The following is a 20,851-nucleotide window of genomic DNA, read 5'->3' as shown; positions in this document are numbered from 1 at the left end:
ACTGGCTGATGTAATTTCCACTTCTGCAATGGGGAAGTGAATTTTGGTGACACTTCACAGACAGGCCCCCAACACTCAGCCTGTCCCAGACTCCCTGCTGGATAGCCTGTTAATGACAGAGTCCATGTGACTGGGAGAACTCTGTCAAGCATGGTTAGAGGCAATTTGTTTGGTTTTGTTCCTTGAGACAGGGTCTCTGTACATAGTCCTGGCTGTCCTAGAACTCACTCTGTAGGCCAGGCTGACCTAGAACTCCTCTACCCTCCCCCTCCTGTCTCTCCATCTCCCATCCCCCATCCCTCCAGCGCTGGGATTAAAGGTGTGTTTTTAAAGCATGGATCTTTTTTTTTTTTTTTTAAAGATTTTATTTATTTTGTATACAGTGTTCTGGCATGGATGCCTACACACCAGAAGAAGGCACCAGATCTCATAACGGATGGCTGTGAGCCACAATGTGGTTGCTGGGAATTGAACTCAGGACCTCTGGAAGAGCAGCCAGTGTTCTTAACCTCTAAGCCATCTCTCCAGCCCCTAAAGCATGGATCTTTTAATTCTATGAGGTATGGATCCTGGTCAGCCTCACTTTACAGGTAAATATTATCGAGCCCAGAGAATTCAAGGAATTTACCCAAGGCCACACAGCAAATAACAGGGGTCAGAACCCCAAGGGTTTCATGAGAATGGGTCCTCCCTTTGAGCACAGGTTCATTTTCACGTTTATCTATTTTTTTACATTTATATTTAAATTTATATGTGCCATTGTTTTGTCTGTATGAACGTGTGTGTGTACTACATGTGTGCCTGGTGCCTTCGGAGGCCAGAGGAGGGCATTGGAACCCCTGGAACTGCAATTACAGAGGGTTGTGGGCTACCATGTGGATTCTGGGAATTGAACCCAGGCCCGCTACGAGAGCAACAAGTGCTCCAAGCTACCTGGCCATCTCTGCAGCAGATAGCTTCATGTTTTATCAGCTCCCAAAGCCCTGTTGTGCCAGTCTACCTACATGGAGGGCCAGACCTCCCTGAAGGGGTGTGGTGGGGTGTGGTTTTGACACCCCTGAAGTTGGAAAATGAAGAAAGTCCTTCACTTTTTGGGTGAGAGAGATGGAGTGTGTGGGTTTCAAATCCCAGATCTGTCCCTAGCTACCTCATGACCTGGAAAAGTCATGCAAAGTACCCGGGCCACAAGTGTGACACTCTCCCTTGCAGGGCTGTGTCTGGGAGGCTGTAGGAAGGATCCTGCAGTCCAAGGATCTGCTCTGAATGGCAGGCTCAAAATTCAGACGGTCCCAGGGGGATGAGAAGATCTCAGACTGGAAGACAACAACAGACCTGGACTTGAACCCTACATACATGTGTATCTTGCTCTGCAGCCTTCAACAAGTTGCAACCGGCAGGCTGTGGTGGCACACGCCTTTAATCCCAGCACTGGTGAGGCAGAGGCAGGCGGATCTCTGAGTTTGAGGCCAACCTGGGCTACAGAGTGAGTTCCAGGACAGCTAAAGCTACACTGAGAAACCCTGTTTCCAAAACCAACAACAACAAAGGAAAGGAAGAACAAGAGGGAGGAAGAAGAGAAGGAAAATGAGTTCTTCTCAGGCGCGGGGCGGGGCCCTTGTCAGGAGGGAAAGGCCACTCATCAGAGCTGGGTGGCACTTGAGCCTCTGCATTGCCAGCCTGCTGCTGGGTGAGGCTGGTGCCGATGCCGGCCTGAGAACCTCCAACAGCCCGGGAGGAGACGCGCTTGGAGAGAGAGGCTTCATCTCACACCTCAGCTGAGAGGAGCTAAACCCTGAGACCCAGACTATTGGGGACACACCAGGAGGGGGTATCACAACCATAGCCACATGAGCAGGATTGATTGGTGGCCTCTTCCAGGCTGTCGTCTCCATCCTACAGCTGGGGTCGAAGACTTGGGTGCCAACCAGGTGTGATGACGCCTGCCGGTACTCCTGAGGCTGACGCTGGGAGGATTTCTGTGAATCCGAGACTGTAATGAGGTCAAGACCACTCTGGGAACAGAAAAAAACAAAAGTACTTGGATGCTAAGTGACTTGTTACAATGGCAGGGGTGTAGCTTTCAAGGCTGGCATCTTTTTAGTTATTTATTTTACATACATTGGTGTTGGGTCCCCTGGAACTGGAGTTACAGGCAGCCGTGAGCTGCCATGTGGGTGCTGAGAATTGAACCCAGGTCCTCTGGAGGAATAGTCAGTGCTTTTATCCACTGAGCCATCTCTCCAATCTGGCATCTTCCTGTGTCACACAGGGGATGGCAGGAGGCAAGCCCCCTCCCTCGTCTGGACACTTTGCTATTTGCACAGCGGGAGGCCTGGGTGCCCATGACCTCCAGGATCCTCCAGCAGCCTTCTGCTGGGGCAGTCTGAGCAGTCTGTGCTGGCTCAGCACGCCCTTGGCTTCCTCCCCATTCTGCTTCCTGGAGCGGAGCTGCCGTCCTGGAGCAGACATATCCGTTTCATCCTGTCAAGCTAGGAACTAGCGGAGTTACTGGACAGGCCCTCTGCCCAGCAGTGGGCGGAGCCCTGGAGGGGTAACCAGAGTAAAATCCAGCGCTTGGGCCAGACAGAACATTCCTGCACACCCCAGAGGCAAGCCTTTCACCCGCTCTGCAGGTAGGGACATCAGCTCTAAGCCATGTGGAATCCATTTTTACCCACAGTACCCTCTGGGAGCTTTAACCCCACTGGGCCTGAGAGTTGAAGGGATCCAACTCAACATTTGCAGGTGACACCTCAGGGCACACAGGGCAGAGGCTAGAACTTGGCAGCATTTCTGAAGAGCAAATGCCTGGAGCCGGAATTCCAGGTCTGACGCTTGCTTGCTCCTTGGTGAAGCCTGGCAGGAAATTTAATCTTGCTTTGCCTCAGTCTCCTTATGCATGAGGCCTATTACAATAAGCTGTCCCCCAAATCATATCCACTGCCATGACTCTTTTTTTTTTTTTTCCCTTTTGAGACAGGGCTTTTTTGTGCAGCCCTGGCTGTCCTGGAACTCACTCTGTAGACCAGGCTGGCCTCGAACTCACAATCCTGCCTCAGCCTCTCATGTTCTGGGATGACAGATAGGCGTACCAATGCACTGTTCTGTTTTTGTGTGCTTGACACAAACTAGAGCTACCCGGGAAATGGGAACCCCAATTAGGGAATTGTTTCCATCAGGTTGGCACATCTGTGGAACGTTTTCTTGATTGATGATTGATGGGGGAGGGCCCACCGTGGGCATTGCCCTGCCAGACAGGTGGTCCAGTGTTGTGTAAGGAAGCAAGCTGAGCAGCCCTGGGAAGCAAGCCACTGAGCGGTTCTCCTCCATGGTTTCTGCGTCTGCTCCTGCTTGAGTCCTTACCCTGAATTTCCTCAGCAGTGTACTGCAACTGGGACGTGTAAGCCAAAGAGAACCTTTTCTCCCCAGGTTTAGAATAACAACCATACCTCACCTAAGAGGGTTGTTTATTTTTCAAACTGTCTTCCAAGGGACACCTGGAAGGATGCCTAAAGCCGCTAACTGATGAGATGGTTGGGAAGAAACAAGTGTGGACCATCTGCATCCTTTTGCCCCTTTTCCTACCTGTAGACTCTTTGCTCTTAAGGGATTGCATTATTTTTGTGTGTGATGCTGGGGTCTCACACATGGCTGATTTATGCTACCACCGAACACCATCCTCAGGGCTCATGAGTTTCTGTTTAGCTTTCCTTTTAGAGTTGGGGATGGTACCCAGGATTTTATCCATGCTGAGGACATACTCCACCATCACACTACCCCACTTGCCAGCCCCTCAGATTTCTGTGCCATTGAAAGGGGGAGAAATGGAGAGGATAGGCTTGAACTTCTAATCTTCCTGCCTCCACCTCCTCGGTGTCAGAGCTACTGGCATATATGCCTGGTTTATGCCATGTAAGCGATCAAACCCAGGGCCTCAAGCACTCCACCAACTGAGCTATATTCCTATCTTACGTTATTTAAAAAGCAAGGTTAAGTGAGAGCTCTTTTTCCATTAAGTGAACTCCCCCCCACCCCGCCCAGTGTACAGGTGGATGTAATTTGATGAAGAGATCCAGCTAGCAAGCACCACCAAACTCCAGCATTCTTCCTCACCCTCTTCTTGGAGACTTCTCACTGTGCAGCTGAGAGGGCTTTTGAATTCAGGCTCCACCTGCCGGGCCCTCCCTCAGGCTGGGGTGGCAGGCTTACACACTTTGCTCCTCATCCCTCAGAAGGGTTCTCTTGGACTATGGACTGTCTACTGTTCACCTTTCACCATTAGACAGACATCTGGGTGTTCCCAAGTGGGGGTTGTTATGAAATGCCCCCAAATGTTTGTGTTCGGGCTTTTGAGCTTCTGCGTGTCCCCTGGGCAAGTACCTGCAGATAGGGCTACTGCTTCATCGCTCGCTTTTATGTGACAAGAAACAAGGGAATTGTCAGTTGAGCACCCTCAGCAGCAGAGCAGGAGAGTTCAGAACGGCTGCATGCCTGACAACACTCAGCAGAATTACCCCCCCTCCACCCCCCGCCGCCATCATCCCATGATCAATACAACAAGTGTTCACCTGGCATTTATACTTTTACACAGCATTAGTACGTTAAGCAATCTAGACACGATCAATGTATCAGCAAGCCGTACACAGTCGTATTCACACGCTATACTGTTTTTGTGCAAAAGCGCTTGCATTTTGGGAAGCTCTTTTTTTATTTTTTTAAGATTTATTTATTTATTTATTTATTTATTATGTATACAACATTCTGCTTCCATGTATATCTGCACACCAGGAGAGGGCACCAGATCTCATAAGGGATGGTTGTGAGCCACCATGTGGTTGCTGGGAATTGAACTCGGGACCTTTGGAAGAGCAGTCAGTGCTCTTAACCTCTGAGCCATCTCTCCAGCCCCCGGGAAGCTCTTTTTATATTCCAGATGTAATGTTTGTTTGTTTGTTTTCTTGCTTCATACAATATCCACTTTGCGTTGGCTCCTCCCTGTGGTGGTTTGAAAGAAAATGGTCCCCAAAGGGAGTGGCACTATTAGGAGGTGCGGCCTTGTTGGAGGAAGTGTGTCGCTGTGGGAGGGGGCTTTGAGGTCTCAGTTGCTCAAGCTTCTCTTTGTGTGACAGTCAGTTAACTTCCTGTTGCCTGCAAGATGTAGCACTCTCAGCTCCAGCACCATCTGCCTGAACTGTCTGGACTGAACCTCTGAACTGTAAGCCAGCCCCAGTTAAACGTTTTCCTTATAAGAGTTGCCATGGTGATGGTGTCTTTTCATAGCCATAAAAAGCCATACTAAGACACTCCTACTTGGTGGCTTATTTTGTCATAGTTTCTTTTAAATTATGTTCTCTCCCCCCCCTCTCTCTCTCCCTCCCTCCCTCCTTCCTTTCCTCCCTCACTGTCAATCTTTCTTTCTTGCTCTCATTCTTTGAGACAGATGTGGCTGCAGTAGTCCAGGTTGGTCCGGAAATTTCTGTTCTCCTGCTTTCGTCTTCTGGGTGCTTGAGTTGGGATGACAGACATGTGCCATCATGCCTGACTTTTTTTTCATGATCTTAAAGAATGTCTTTTGAAAAGTTGAACTTTTATTTTTTAATTATTTAGTTTATTTTCTTTTGTTGAGACAGGGTCTCTCTGTAGCCCTAGCTGTTCTGAAACTTGCTGAGTAGACCAGGCTGGCCTCAAACTCACAGAGGTCCCCTACCTGTGCCTCCTGAGTGCTGGGATTAAGATGTGTGCCACCGCTGCCTGCCCCAAAGCTTTATATTTTTATTATTTTTTATTATTTTTATTTTTATATATTTTTATTATAATAGCCAAAAAGTTTAGTTTTCTTTCATTTTCTGTTTCAAGAATTTTCCTTACCCTAAAGTTGCAAAATGCTATTTTATGCTTATTTTCTTCTAAAATTTTTTTATAGTTTTGTTTTTACAATTTTTCTTTTTATAAATTTTGTGTGTGTAATATATGTATGTGGGGGAAGGGGGAGGGAGGGCTAGATCACAGCCCACATTGGCTTGTAATTATCTCTGTGGCTGGGCAAGGCTGGCCTAGATCCTTATATGCTCTGGGATTGAAGGCAGGCATTCACAGGATTCTGTAGTTTAGGGTTTTGCATTTCTGTTGGTCTTGTATGCATACCGAGTTATTTTTATACATGAGCTGTGGCGCAAGCTCAGGGGTTATTTCTGAGATCCATCATCTAACTACAGCAGCGAGATTCTTTTCCCAGAGAGCGCGCTGGTAAGTTGTATGTCACCTTGACACAAGCTAGCGTCACTGTGGAAGAGGGAATCTCAACTGAGAAAATGCCCTCACCAGATTGGCTTTTGGTGTATTTCCTTGACTGATAATTGACATGAGTGATGGTCTGTTACCAGGAAGAACAAGTCAAGTAATCCCCAAATTGGTCATGATATTTTTTCCCTTTTATTGAGAATAAAGTTTTTTTTTCTTCACACAATACATTCTGACTACAGTTTCCTCTCCTTCCACTCCTCCCCGTTTCTCCACCTCCCCTCCCATCCAGATCCAACCCCCCTTCTGTCGCTCAGTAGAAAACAAAAAGGCTTGTAATGGATAATAATAAAACAAAATATAATAAGATAGAACAAAAACCATCACATCAGAATTGGACAAAACAAACAAACAAACAGAAGGAGAAGAGCCCAAGAGAAGGTTCAGGAAACAGAGACCCACTGATTTGCACACTCAGGATTTCCATTAACAAACAACAACAACAACACAAACTGGACGCCATAATATATAGGCAAAGGACCTGGTGCAGACCCTTGTAGGCCATGTGCATGCTGCCTTGTCTCTGTGAGTTCAGATATGCTTTGATCATGTTGATTTACAGGGCCTTGTTATCTTGGTGCCCTCCATTCTCTCTGGCTTTTACACTCTTTCTTCTTCCTCTTCTGCAGGGTTCCCTGATCCCTGAGGGAAGAGATTTGATGGAGACATCCTATTTCGGGATGAGTGTTCCTAAGTCTCTCATTTGTTCCCATTTGGTGCAGGACGGAGTTTCCTTGATGATGGTTGAGCAAGGCGCTGATCAATGAGTCATTTTATTTCCGTATTTTTTTCTTTTTGGAACAGTAGTAATATTTGGTTTTTAGCCCACATCAGGTTCTTGTTGGGTATGCTTTATCCCATGGAGTGAGCCTTAAGTCAAATCAGATGTTGGTTGGTTACTCCTACAAGCTTTGAGCCACTATTGCCCTAGTATTTCTTATAGACATAGCAGAGGGTTTGTGACTTGCTTGATATTCATGTGTCTCTTTAGGTAGTGTGCCGAGTAACCTCCTGTACCAAAGGCAATAGAACATAGGAGCGAAGGCTCTATGTAGGCACCAGCTGGACTTCTCCATATTCAATGAGTTGTGTAGGTGTTCTCTTCAGCAACAGGGCCTTGCCATCAGTTTGTGGAGAGCAACCTATAATCTTGGCAATAGAGCTTGGGTTGTTTGGGGATTCCCATGGGACTCTTTTGGCCAACAACTCAACTGTAACCCAATCCCAGGACTGGAAGCTTCAGTTGGTGACAAGAGATGGCCAGTTAGGGCTCTGTCTCCCTGTTGGTGACTTCATTTAGATAACCTTCATATATTTTTTTTTAGGAAGCTTCTTCAAATGGCCTCAATTGGCCCTTAATTTTAGCTGACTCTCCTTATATTTTCTTCCTTGTCTCCATCTCTCCTCCCCCTCCTCTCCACTTGACTCTCTCATTCCATATCCCCTATCCATCTATAATGATCTATTCTATGTCCCTTCATAATGGGATCTATATATTTCCCCAAGTGCCTAACTCTATACCTTTCCTCTGTGATTCTAAGGAGTGTTGCTTGGTTATCAGTGACTCAGCACCTAACATCCACATATAAGTGAATATACACCGGACTTGTCTTTCTGGATTCAATCTGTTTACCTGCACATTTCATGATTTCACTTTTCAAAATGGCTGAGTGATAATCCATTGTGTAAATACATACATTTTCTTTATTCATTTTTCTAGATTGTTTTAAATTTCTGGCTATTATAAACAGAGCAGCAATAAACACGGTTGAAAGTGTTTTTGTGTTAGGAGGAAGCATCCTTTGGGTATCTGCCCAAGAATGATATAGCTAGATCTCAGGGTAGATTAATTCCATCTTCCTGAGGAAGTGCCACACTGATTTCCATAGTGGCTGTACACGTTTTCACTCCTACCAGCAATGGATGAGTGTTCCCTTATTCCATGTCCTCACCAGCATGAGCTGTCATTTGTTTTATTGATCTTAGCTATTCTGATGAGTGTAAGATGAGATCTCAAAGTTGTTTTGATTTGCATTTCCTTCATGGCTAAGGATTTGGACATTTCTTTGTTTCTTAGCCATTTGAGTTTCCTCTTTTGAGAATTCTCTACTTAGATCTGTAGCCTAGTTTATAAGTGGGTTATTTGTTTTCTTGATATCTATCTGATTGAGTTCTTTATATTGGCTCTCTGTTGGATGTGTAATTGGTGAAAATATTTTTCCATTTTGTAGGCTGTCACTTTGTCCAAATGATGGTGTCTTTTGTCATGAAGAAGCTAGTCAGTTTCATGAGGTCCCATTTACTGTTGATCTTAGTGCCTGTGCTAAAGGTGTTCTGTTCAGAAAATCTTTTCCTGTGCTAATGAATTCAAGGCTGTTCCTCACTTTCCCTTCTATCATGTTCAGTTTTTATGCTGAGGTCTTTGATCATTTGGAGTTGAGTTTTGTGCAGGGTGATAAGCACGGATCTCTTTGAATTCTTCTACATATAGCCATTCAGTTTGACTAGAACTATTTGTTGAAGATTCTGTCTTTTGTTCCTTCAGTATGCATATCTTGCTTCTTTATCTGAAATCAGGTGTTGAATCCATCAATCAACATTTCTGTTTTTGTGCCAATACCATGCTGTTTTTATTACTATAGCTCTGTAGCACAATTTGAGGTCAGGAATGGTGATACCTCTTGTATTTCTTTTATTATTCAGGATTGCTTTAGTTATGGTGTGTGTGTGTGTGTGTGTGTTTCCATATGAAACTGAAAAAATTGTTCTTTCAACATCTGTGAAGAATTGTGCTAGAATTTTTATGGGGATTGCTTTGAATCTGTAGATTTCTTTCGGCAGGATGTCTGTTTTTACTATATTAATCCTAAGAATCCATGCATATGGGAGATCTTTCCATATTCTGGTATCTACTTCAAATTCTTTCTTGAGTTTCTTAAGATTTTTATCATACAAGTCTTACTTGCTTGGTTGGAGTTAACCCAAGATAGTTGACATCATGAAAGGTGTTGTTTCCCTGATTTCTTTCTCAGTCTGTTTGTCATTTGTGTGCACCTCACGGAACTTTATCCAAAATTGACAACATACTCGGACACAAGTCAAGTCTCAACAAATTAAAAAAACCTGCATCCTATCTGACCATCACATATTAAAGCTTCATATGAACTACAGAGAGCTTACAAACCCATGGGAACTGAACAACTCTCTGCTGAATAAAAAGTGGGGCAAGAGAGAAAATAAAGACTTTCTAGAACTGAATGAAAATGAGTCCACATTGCACCCAAACTCATGGGATGAAATGGAGGCATTTCTAAGGCAAGGTCATAGCACCAAGTACCTACAGTGGGCATATCTCATACTGGTAACAGCACATTTGAAAGTTCATAACCAAAAGAAGAAATCACACTCAGAAGGGGTAGATGACAACCAATAACTTAGGGCTGAAGTCAATATAATAGAAACAACAGCAACAAACACAATAGAAGAAACAACAACAAACACAATAGAAGAAACAACAACAAACACAATAGAAGAAACAACAACAAACACAATATAAGAAATGGCAACAAACACAATATAAGAAATGGCAACAAACACAATACAAAGAAACAACAACAACAAACAAACCCAATACAAAGAAGCGGTGAACAAAAACTGGTTCTTTGAGGAAATTAATGATTGACAAATTCTTATCCAAAGTAACCAAAAGGTGGAGATAAACTATCTAAATTAACAAAATTGAAGATGGAAAATGGGAACATAACAACAGATACTGAGGAAATCTAGAAGGTCATAAAGACATACTTTAAAACCTGTTGTTACCTGTCGTTGGTGGAGCACGCCTTTTTATCCCAGCATTTGGGAGGCAGAGGCAAGTGGATCTCTGTGAGTTCGAGGCCAGCCTGGTCTACAGAGTGAGTTCCAGGATAGGCTTCAAAGCAATATGGAGAAACCCTGTCTCAAAAAGCCAAACTAAACAAACAAATATCAAAGCCCAAAGAAAAACCTGTTGTTGTGCTTGAATAAGAATGCCCCCGCCACCCCCGCCACCCCCCTCCCCCAGCCATAGGCTCCTAACTTTCAGTATTTATTCATCAGGGAGTGTCACTACTTGTGAGGGATTAGGAGGTATGGCCTTACTGGAGTAGGTGCGGCTAGTTGGAGGAAGTGTGTCATGGGGGGGGGGGTCAGCAGCTTTGGGGTTTCAGAAACCCAAGCCAGGCTCAGTGGATCTCTCTGTTCCTGCTGCCTGTGGATCCAGATGTAGAACTCCCAGTTACTTCTCCAGCGCCATGTCTGCTTGTCTGCCGCCATGCTTCCCACCGTGATAACAATGGACTAAACCTCTGAAGCTGTAAGCCAGTTCCAATTAAATGCTTTCCTTTATAAGAGTCGCCAGGCTGGTCAGTGGGGGTGTATGTCTTTAATCATAACACTTGGGAGGAAGAGGAAGTGGCAGGCAGATTTATGAGTTCAACAACAGCCTGATCTTTGGAACAAATTCCGAACAGCCAGGGCTATACAGACAACCCCCCTCCCCAAAAGAAAAAACCAAATCAAAACAAAGAGTTGCCATGGTGATCGTGTTTCTTCACAGCAATGCAACACCAAGACACCTGTATTTCACCAGATTGGACAATCTCAAAGAAACAGATAATTTTCTTGATATGTATCACTTACCAAAGTTAAATAAAGAACAGATAAGCCACTTAAATAGACTTATAACCTCTAGTGAAATAGAAGCAGCAATTAAAAGCCCACCAAAAAACCCAGGCACAATCATTTCAGCACAGAATTCTATCAGACTTTTAAAGAAGAGTTAATGCCAGTACTCCTCAAATTATTCCAGCAAATAGGAACAGAAGGAGCATTGCCCAATTCATTGTATGAGACCACAGTTACCCTGACACCCAGATCACATAAAGACCCAACAGAGAAAGAATTACAGACCAATTTCCCTTATGAACATAGATGCAAAATGTCTCAATAAAATACCTGCAAACCAAATCTGAGAACGCATCAAAATGATAATCCACCATGATTAAGCAGGCTTTATCCCAGAGATGCAGGGATGGCTCAACACATGAAGATCTGTCAATGTAATCCACCATATAAACAGAGTGAAAGACCAAAATGATGTGATTATCAAATTAGGTGCAGAAAAGGCCTTTGACAAAATCCAACAACACACCTTCATGATGAAAGTCCTGGAGAGATTAGGGACACACCTCAACATGGTAAAGACAGTTTACACAAGCCTAGCCAACATTCACTTCAATGGAGAAAACCTCAAAGCAATTCCATAAAATCCAGAACAAGGTAAGTTTGTCCAGTCGCTCCATACCTATTTGCTATAATTCTTGAAGTCTTAGCTAGAACAATAAGACAACTGAAGGAAATCAAGAGGATACAGATTGCAAAGAGTTCAAAGTATCTTTTTTTTGTGGGTGATTCAATAATAGGTATATGGTGTCCCTAAATTTTCACCAGGAAGCTCCTACAATCGATGAACACTTTCAGCAAGGTAGCTGGATTACAAAATTAACACACAAATCAGTAGCCCTCCAATACACAAATGGTCAAGATGTTTTATCTCAGCAGTAGAAATTCCTAAGACAGAGCAAGGCAGGAAATCCCTCCCCTGTTCTGGGGTGGATTTCTATGGTGCCTCTGAAGGGACACCAGTCTTGGGGCTTCAAGCTGCCTTTCTGGGTGCTCGACCCAGCTGCAAGGGTAGGCCGGTGGGTGATGAAGTCACCGGCCCAGGGGCAAGCAGGCTGGGCTCCCGGGGTGTTCGTAGAGATCTGTCCTGGGCTTGCGCAAAGAGCAGATTGGGAAAGAGTTTGGTAATGAGAGCCGCTTGCAAGGAGCCCAGCCAGGCGCTGGGCCAGGTATGCAGCCGGTGGGGATCGCCTCCCCCACACGGGAGCATTGAGCTCCCTTCAACTCTGCAGCTGTAGTGGGAGGCTCTTGCATGTTGCAGGCCTCCATAGTCTCCTGGGAGGCAGAAGTGAGGTAGAAGCCAGGAACCCTGAGGAGCTGCAAAATCCATCCCATTTTAAGTAGCAGGTGACTGCGGTGGCTGCTGGCTGCGTCAAGAGGAGAGCAGTTAATGGAAAACAATCAGTCCCAACTCTCTTCTCCTTCCAGGGACTATTCCACACAAGGAGGGCCACTTGGATGTTGATTCCAACAGCGCTCACTGAGGGATGGAGCTGTGCTTCCCATGCCTAAATGGTGTCTCTAGTTTCTATCACTAACTCTTTTTAACACTTAGGTGTGGCTGCTGCCCCCTACATGCTGAGTCCCAACTGTGGGAACCTTTGCTCATGACTTGTTTGTGCTCCATTGGGTTTAGTCTCACAGGTCTCTCCGTATAGAATTGGGTTTCAGAGAGCTTGAGTAACTTATTCATGCTTGCAAGGCTAGCTAGCGAATGTCAGAGCCAGGAGGTGAACTCAAGACGGCCAGACTCCAGAGCCTGTGAGTAATAAGTAACCCAATTGTCATACTATGCACAAAGGGCTCGCCCAGGAGCCACGGAGAAGCAGCAGGTAACGAGACACCGAGTCTATCGCAACCCTGGATAATGAAGGCAGAGCAGGGAAGGGACTGTGAATTGGGAATCGTCAGGACTTACTGTGTGGGTCTCCAGGGAGCTCGGGTGGCTTGGTGGAGTGTAAAGGGCAAAGGCCAGCACCCTACAGTCACAGGGTGAGAGGTGGGTCTGGCAGATGGAAAGAGACTCAACAGAAGTTTCCGTGTGGGGTCGGTATTAAGAGGAAACCTAGTGGTAGCTGTGTGGCCAGCCCTGATGTATTTTACTAACTTCCACCCATATAATCCATCTCACAGCCCCAGGCAGTAGATACTGTTTTATCTTTAATTTACTGAGGCTGGTAACAGAGGCCCAGAGAGGGCAGATAACTTGCCCAACGCCACACAGCTAGTAAATAATGGAGCTAGGACTATACTCAGGCTCCCATGGGGCATGTAGAGTCAGATCGGAAGGTTATACTTTGGGCAGGTGACAAGAACTGATATTTATGTAGCACTTTCTACAAAAGCTACAGCTAGGATGACAGGCCTGTGCCACCAGGCCCGGCTCTGGCTAATTGTTCTGTATTTACTCTTAAGGGGAAACTCATCCATGTCTTCCTCGTGACTAGATGAGCGTGATACACTTGCTTTTCAGATATAAATTCAGTTTGTTAGTTTAGGGTAGGTAAACTTGTCTTGCAGTTGACATTATGTTCTTGTAACTTCGTCTGCCTGATAAGGGGTAAGAGAACTAAGTCCCCCAACAAGAAACAAAGTCATCAGCGTTATCTGTCCCCGTCTTGATTCTCCCCAACCCCAAACTAAAAACTCGGCAGTTTCTAGACACTGGTACTTCTCAAAGGGAATGGAATGGATCCAGACAGACCAGAAATCACTGTATATGGAGCCCACCCCAGGCTGCCTCTTCCTGTGAGAATCTTAGGATCAGAAGGGAAGAAATGATTGCCACCAAGGGTCGGCTTGGCCCGGGAGCCTTGGGCCTTTCTCCCTCTCCTTCCTTATGCACTCACTTGTTTTTTGTTTTTGTTTTTGTTTTTTTTTTTTTTTTTTTTCTTTGGTTTTTCGAGACAGGGTTTCTCTGTGTAGCTTTGGCACTCGCTCTGGAGACCAGGCTGGCCTCGAACTCACCGAGATCCACCTGCCTCTGCCTCCCGAGTGCTGGGATTAAAGGCATGCGCCACCAACGCCCGACCCCTTATGCACTTGTTAAGACCCTGAAGCATTCCGGAGATCAGGAATCTCATCTGCGTGGAACTGGGTTTGGGAAGGAAAGACTGGCGTCACAGATCTGGAGAGAAAGGTATGTAGCGGGAATTTTGCAGTCCTGTGGAGGTTTGGGTTGCAGGTCAAACACAACTGGACTGGAGATGCCAATAAAACATACAGGGTGGTTCCTACCATTTAACAAGTGCCATGTGCCAGGCACCATCAAATGCTGGGGTGCCAGGGGTGATGTTTCCCTTCCAGCTTTTGCTGTGGGGTAGTGGGTGCTGAGCCCTGCACCAGGTGGCAGAGGCCAGAGGCCAGCTTAACCAGAGGCTAGGGCCCAGTGTCCCAAGCCTAATCCTTAAATCCCAGACTCCTTTCCACATAGCTTGTGGCTAGCTGATCTTCAGGAGTGGGCAGGCAATGTTTTGCAATGAGCTTCAGATCTCCAGCCGGAAGGTTCAGGCTCCATGGAAGATAAATGAAGGTGGCATCTCTTGAGAACTTCGTAGAAAAAGCCAACTTCTGTAGAATGCTCTTGTTGCATTTTTCTCCTCACACCTTTGGTAACAGTACGTCATGGGGGATGCCCTTCTGCATATACGTTTCTCTTATTGGTTGAGGAGTAAAACACTGTTTGGTGAATAGAGGAAGGAAGATAGGCAGGGTGAGGAGATGAAGAGAATTCTGGGAAAAGCAGGCAGAGGGAGCCGGCCAGGACAGTAGCCATGTAGACCACAGAGGAGTAACAGATCCGGGCATTCTCTGGTAAGCCAAGACCATGTAGAAATACATAAGATTAGTAGTTATGGGTCAACTATTAAAAGAGAGCTAGCCAATAAGAAGCCCTAGCCGGGCTGGAGAGATGGCTCAGAGGTTAAGAGCACTGACTGCTCTTTCACAGGTCCTGACTTCAATTCCCAGCAACCACATGGTGGCTCACAACCATCCGTTATGAGATCTGGTGCCCTCTTCTGGTGTGCAGATATACATGGAAGCACAATGTTGTATACATAATAAATAAATAAAATCTTTAAAAAAACAGAAGCCCTAGACATCAGCCAACAGTTTATAATTAATATAGTGTCTTAGTGTGCTTATCTGGGACCGAGAAGGGTGGCAGGACCTGGTGGAACAAGAGAATCACCTGAAACAAGTACGAGATACTGATACCACAAGGACTGCCTCTCAGTACTGAGTGTTTACGTGTGCCAGACTGTTTAACACACCCTACAGGGATCACCACACGAAGTATGCAAGTTTTAAGCACAGTGTATGGTTCACTCTTTGCCGACGGATGCAGCCCCATTGCCCCCATTTAAATTAAGATGTGCTATGTTTCTCCCAGGCTCCTTCATGTCTAGTCTGAGTCATTACCTTCCCCTACCCTACGGTAGCCACTCTTCTGATTTCTAACTTCAAGAAGTGTTTGCTCACTTTAAAACCAATAACTAGAACCTGGGAGAGGGCACAGTCAGTAAAGTGACTGCTGTAAAAAACAAATATCTGAGTTTTGATACCCAGGACCCTTGTAAGATGTTAGGCGCAGCAGTGTAGGCTTGTAGTTCGTTGCTAGAGAGGTCAAAACAGGAAGATCTAGAGATGGCTGGCTGGCTAGTTTAGCTGGTTACCTCCAGGTCCAGTGAGAGACCCTGACTCAAAAGAACAAGGTGGTTAAGAGCACTTGTCAAGGTCTAGAAGGATGGCTCAGCGGTTAAGCGCACTGACTACTCTTCCAAAGGTCCCGAGTTCAATTCCCGGCAACCACATGGTGGCTCACAACCACCCTGAATGTGATCTGGTACACTCTGCTGGCATGCAGGCATAAGACTGTATACATAATAAATAAATAAAATCTTAAAAAAAAAGAGCACTTGTTGCTTTTGCACAGAGAGAAAGCCTGAGGTTCCAGTACCCACATAGCAGCTAGCAACCATTAGTAACTCCAGTTCTAGGGAATCCAACAGCCTATCTGGCCCCTGCAGGCTTCTGTAGAACACTAGGCATGCATGTGGTGCTCATACCTACATGTGGGCAAAACACATTAAAAAAAAACCTTTAAAATGTGAGTTGAAGAATCCATTGAGGAAGCCACTAAATGTTGGCCACCTCCAGCCTACACATAAGCATGTAACCACACATATGTGCACACACATGAACATATGCACATACACACAATAAATAATACCATAAATAAACATAGCCAGGCATGGTAGTTCAGGTCCTTCTAGCTAAGCAGTGGGGAAACTGAGGCCGGAGGATCACCATGAGTTCAAGGCCGGGCTGGTCTACATAGAGAGTTCCAAGCCAGCCAGGACTATACAGTAAGACTCTGTCTCAAATACATTCATACAAAAACCTAATACGTGACACAATTTTTGTACTTGGGTGGAATTCAAATAACATAAAATCACCTACTCTTGAGACAGGGTTGCATGTAGCCCAGGCTGGCCTTGAGCCCACTATGTAGCTGAGGATGGGTCTTGAACTCCTGGCCCTCTTGCTTGTTCCTTCCAAGTGTTGAGATTACAGTTGTGTGACACCATGCGGGTTTATTGAGTGCTGGTGATTGAACCCATGACTTCTTGCATGCTAGAAAGCACTGTTGTTGGAGTTTCTTTCCAGCCTGGTCCCTCAGCTGCTTTTCAGCCCCAAATAAGCACACAGAGACATATATTAATTATAAAACTGTTGGCCGATGGCTAGGGTTTCTTATTGGCTGGCTCTCTCTTAACTATTGACCCATAACCTATTAATCTATGTATTTCAACATGGTTTTATCTTACCAGAGATCGCCTGGTGCATCGTGTCTTCCCGGTTTTTACATGGCATCTCTCCCCCGGTCTCCCCCTCCTTCCTCTCGTAGCCCCGCCTATACTTCCTGCCTAGCCAATCAGTGTTTTATTCATCAACCAATAAGGACATCCCCCATCAAAGCACACTACTGACTGAGCTCCATCTGTCTTCCAAATCAACCTTTTTTTGTTTTTGTTTTTTTTCTCTCTCTCTTTTTTTTTTTTTTTTTTTTTCGAGACAGGGTTTCTCTGTGTAGCTTTGGAACTTATCCTGGTATTCGTTCTGGAGACCAGAGTGGCCTCGAACTTACAGAGATCCGCCTACCTCTGTTTCCCAAGTGCTGGGATTAAAGGCGTGTGCCACCAACGCCCAGCCCAAATCAACCATTTTGTCATGAACAACCCAGTAGTGTTCTGCACCCCCCCAGACCTGAATCAGCAGCAACCACCCCTATCTCTGATATGCTTTCATCAGTCAAGAGGAAGCCCCAGACTCACAAAGCCGATAGCCTGTGCTTGAACACTGAATGAGTTGCTCAGGGTGTGGCCTCCAGGGTCCGACTTATTACTGGTTCATGTCTCCGACGTGGTGTGTGTCTGACTTGGGCCAGCATCAGTCCTGTTCTATAGATGAGGAAACCATGGTACACACTTTAGTCATCCACCCACGACTGTTCAGCCAGTGAGTAGCTGAGCCACAGTTCCTCATGATGTGGCCCTGGGACCTTGTGCCAGAAGTGTGAGCCGTGTAGCAGAGAGGGAGAGGTGGCAGGTAGAGAAGGACTGTAGGGCTGCCTGTCACCCCTCACCCCCACTGGAAGTCCAAGCCCCTGGACAGTTTGACTGATGGTCTATTTGCCCCAAACCAGTGCCTCTTACATCTCGTTTCTGCTCTCCTCACAGAGCTTCAAGCAGACCTTGAGGGACTGTGGGAGGCTTGACTGACAGTTCGTAGAAACCTCCGGGTGCTAGATGAACACAACCAAGCTGTGGAATATGAAACTTATGTGCGACATTTGTTTCTGCTACACTCGTTTAATTATGTAAAGAAGTGTGGCTGTTTCCCCTTGCCTGCCAAGCCACCCGGTTGGTTTAAGAAAGAGCGAATGGCCAATTGCTAGGCAGAGAAAGGATAGGCAGGGCTGGCAGGCAGAGAGAATAAGCAGGAGGAGAGACCTAGAAGAGAGGAGAGAACACAGGAGAAAGAGAGGGACACACCTGGGGCCAGAAGCCAGGCAGCTGCTGGCCAGCCAGACATGGAGAGGACAGGAAAGTGAGATAGTCAGAAAGAAGAAAGAAAAAGGTAAAAAGCCCCAAGGCAGAGTTAAGCTAGGCCCAGCATTCATAACTAATGACGGGTCTCTGTGTCATGATTTTGGAGCTGGTTGGTGGCCCAGAAGAAAGCCTGGTACACACCATGGTGAGGTTGTCTTGGAACTTGACTGGTACGTAATAATATATCCTTGAGAGAGCTGACACTCCATTGGGTGGACCATGGGAGCCCTGTCCTTCTTGCTCTGTCTGGAGAGCTGCAGGGCCCACCTGGAGGGCGCCATGTCAACCACAGAGTTGTTGAAGGAACAGAGCCTCCTGTAGAATCTCCCCTGGGCCTGCTGGCTTAGAGCATGTGTGTTGGGGAAGGCCTACAGCTCAGAGGTTGGGGACAGAGCCTTTAATGGGGCAGGTCTGTTGTCACCTCAGAAGCCCACTGTCCCAGGCAAGGAGGGAAAGAAAGCCACACGTGCAGAGGTGAGAGCAAAAGGGCCAGTACTCTGTCAGAATGAGCTCCCCGCATCTCCCCAGCCAGAACGCCGGCCAAAAGATGTTCGTTGCCATTTAGGAAGCCATTCTTACAGCTTCCTTTCTTTGACCAAAGGACATCTCCTTTGGTGGTGTCATCAGACAGATAGCCAGAGTGCAGCACTGTAACTCTCATCCCTAGGGAGCTCTGGGGCTTGGTGGGGAAGGTGTGAATAGTCCCTGTACCCTGCAGCTACTTTGCGGCCTCAGGAAAATGTGAACGTGGGGTGCACCACCCTCACAGCTCATTTCTGTTATCCCCCCCCCCGTGCCCCCCGTGTAGCATCTTCCACTTTAGTCTTGTTTAAATAACCATGCTTCCCTTCTCAGATGAAGAATGTTCCAGGATGCTTTGCTAGCCCACGGTGGTTTATGGGGCAGTTTCCTGGATCATGGCCTCATCTTCTCTCAGCAAATCCCGTGAAACACTTCTGTCAGCTGGATGTGGGGAAAGAGCTGACACACAAACCCCAGCTCATGAGTAGCACATTCCTGAGTGTGAGCAGTCCACCATGACCAGGAAGCCTCGTTAGCTGGTGGTCAGCTGAGAGAAGAGGTCATCCTGTGGGCAGGGGCAGCCCTCAGTGGAGTGGGGCATGAAGGAGCCAGGACTGCCTCTGGAAGCCCCCCCTCGTCTGCCCCGGTGACTGATTCCTTTGCCAGGGCCCACCCTCCCTCTCCTACCACTGACCAGTAGCGACAGGCTGGATGTCCCTGAGACATTCCGGAACAGGACACAGCTGAGGTTTGACCCAGGCTGCATGGGTCTGTGCACACTGGTGAACTGTGACCCGCCTGCCCTCGAGTGACCATCCTGTCCTCAAGCTCTGGAGAAAGAGCCCCAGGCTCTCAGCCCAAGCTTCTTCCGGTCACTGAGACCTTGACCTCCTTGGAGCCTCTGTAGAGCTGCAGGGTATCTAGGAAGTGAGTTAAGCCCTCATTTCCCACTCTAAGGTTGAGCCCACCCCTTTTTATCCAGCCTTCCCAGATCAGTACTGGCTTTTTTTTTTTTCTTTTCTTTCTCCCTCATCTGTGTAGCATTTCCTGGTTTTCCCAAGCAGAGTGAGTCACTTCCTTCTCTGAGTTCCCATAATACCCAAAAGCTACCCTATCTCTAAGAGTGGATTTTGCTTTATGAACACTGATTTTTTTCTCTCTCTCTCTTATGGACATAGAAGATGTTACGGATGCTTCCTGTCCTCGCTTTTGCTTTGGTTTCTGGGAAGCCCAGAGTTCAGTGTGTAGTTGTCCTTGGTTGAGCGACTCCCCTGGGACTTTTGAATTAACTTTGGCCGTTTCCCTCTTCAATCAAGCCTTTCTTTTCCTAGTTCCAATTTTCATGGTATATTTGTATTGATTTAACGACTTGACTCAGCTCAAATTAAGTTAATTGCTTGCATAAATAATAAATTCCATTTTAATTGAAGGTCTTAATTTATATTTTATTTACTTTAATGTGTGTGTGTGTGTGTGTGTGTGTGTGTGTGTGCCACAGTGTGCACACAGAAGTCAGAGGCCCATCTGCACCAGAAAGAAGAAAGGAAAGGGCATGGCTCCTTCTAGGTATGGTGGAGGAGAAAGCTTATTGTAGATAAAAGAGAGCGTATAGTGAGAGACAGGGACATCTGGGAGAGTCCAGAGTGAACACGGCCAGACTGAGCCACGCCATGTGAGAAGAGAAGGAAGGGAGAGGAGAGAGGAGCTGCTGACCAAGACCAAGAGAGGCAGCCCAGGCCAAGAGACTGGCTAAGAGAGTTAAGGGTGGACCAAAAGGGAAAAAGGACCCGCGCAGGAAAGTGGTTGGATTTATAAGGAAGGGCAGTTGGGCAGCCCAGTCCCTGTCTGGAGAAGTTTAGGGTAGGGGGCAGGGTCTGCCAGCCAGGAGGGCCAGTAGCAGGTAGAGGCTGGGGATGCTGGGAGAACCTGGTGGCCCCTCCTCTTTGATATGTTACATGGTCACCTCAGCCATTGTTCTGGGTTTGAGGCTGAACAGGCGTGAGTTCTCTTCCTCCACTTGTTTGAGTCCCGGGAACAGAACTCAGGTCATCAGATTTGGCAGCAAGTATCTTTACTCTCTGAGCCATCTCGACCCTGCGTTGTCTTTTTTCATGAAGTAGAATTTGCACACACAAAAGGCACTCAAGTATATAGTTCTGTGGTGGCTAAAATTAGTCTTCAACTTAACTATG

The 20,851-nt window shown here is 46.4% G+C and overlaps 2 long non-coding RNA genes across 3 annotated transcripts; one reads left to right on the top strand and one right to left on the bottom strand.

The window, feature by feature from the left end:
* Nucleotides 1-1,597: 1,597 nt before the first annotated feature.
* Nucleotides 1,598-19,487, bottom strand: LOC113837485. Of its 2 annotated transcripts, none has more exons than XR_004771319.1 (3): nt 19,354-19,487; nt 17,361-17,486; nt 1,598-2,012 (listed from the first exon to the last, which is right to left on the bottom strand). It is a non-coding gene; the product is annotated as an uncharacterized LOC113837485 (long non-coding RNA). The 2 variants fall into 2 exon arrangements; XR_003488065.2 differs by lacking the exon at nt 1,598-2,012 and adding an exon at nt 14,208-14,700.
* On the top strand, nt 19,445-20,096 carry LOC118238115. Its single transcript, XR_004771320.1, has 2 exons — nt 19,445-19,586; nt 19,838-20,096. It is a non-coding gene; the product is annotated as an uncharacterized LOC118238115 (long non-coding RNA).
* The last annotated feature ends 755 nt before the right edge of the window (nt 20,097-20,851 follow it).

The sequence above is a fragment of the Cricetulus griseus genome, chromosome 10 (assembly GCF_003668045.3).
Source record: "Cricetulus griseus strain 17A/GY chromosome 10, alternate assembly CriGri-PICRH-1.0, whole genome shotgun sequence".
Taxonomy (NCBI): Eukaryota; Metazoa; Chordata; class Mammalia; order Rodentia; family Cricetidae; genus Cricetulus; species Cricetulus griseus.
Note: the sequence above shows the minus strand (reverse complement) of the source record. Positions and strands in the feature narration are given on the sequence as shown.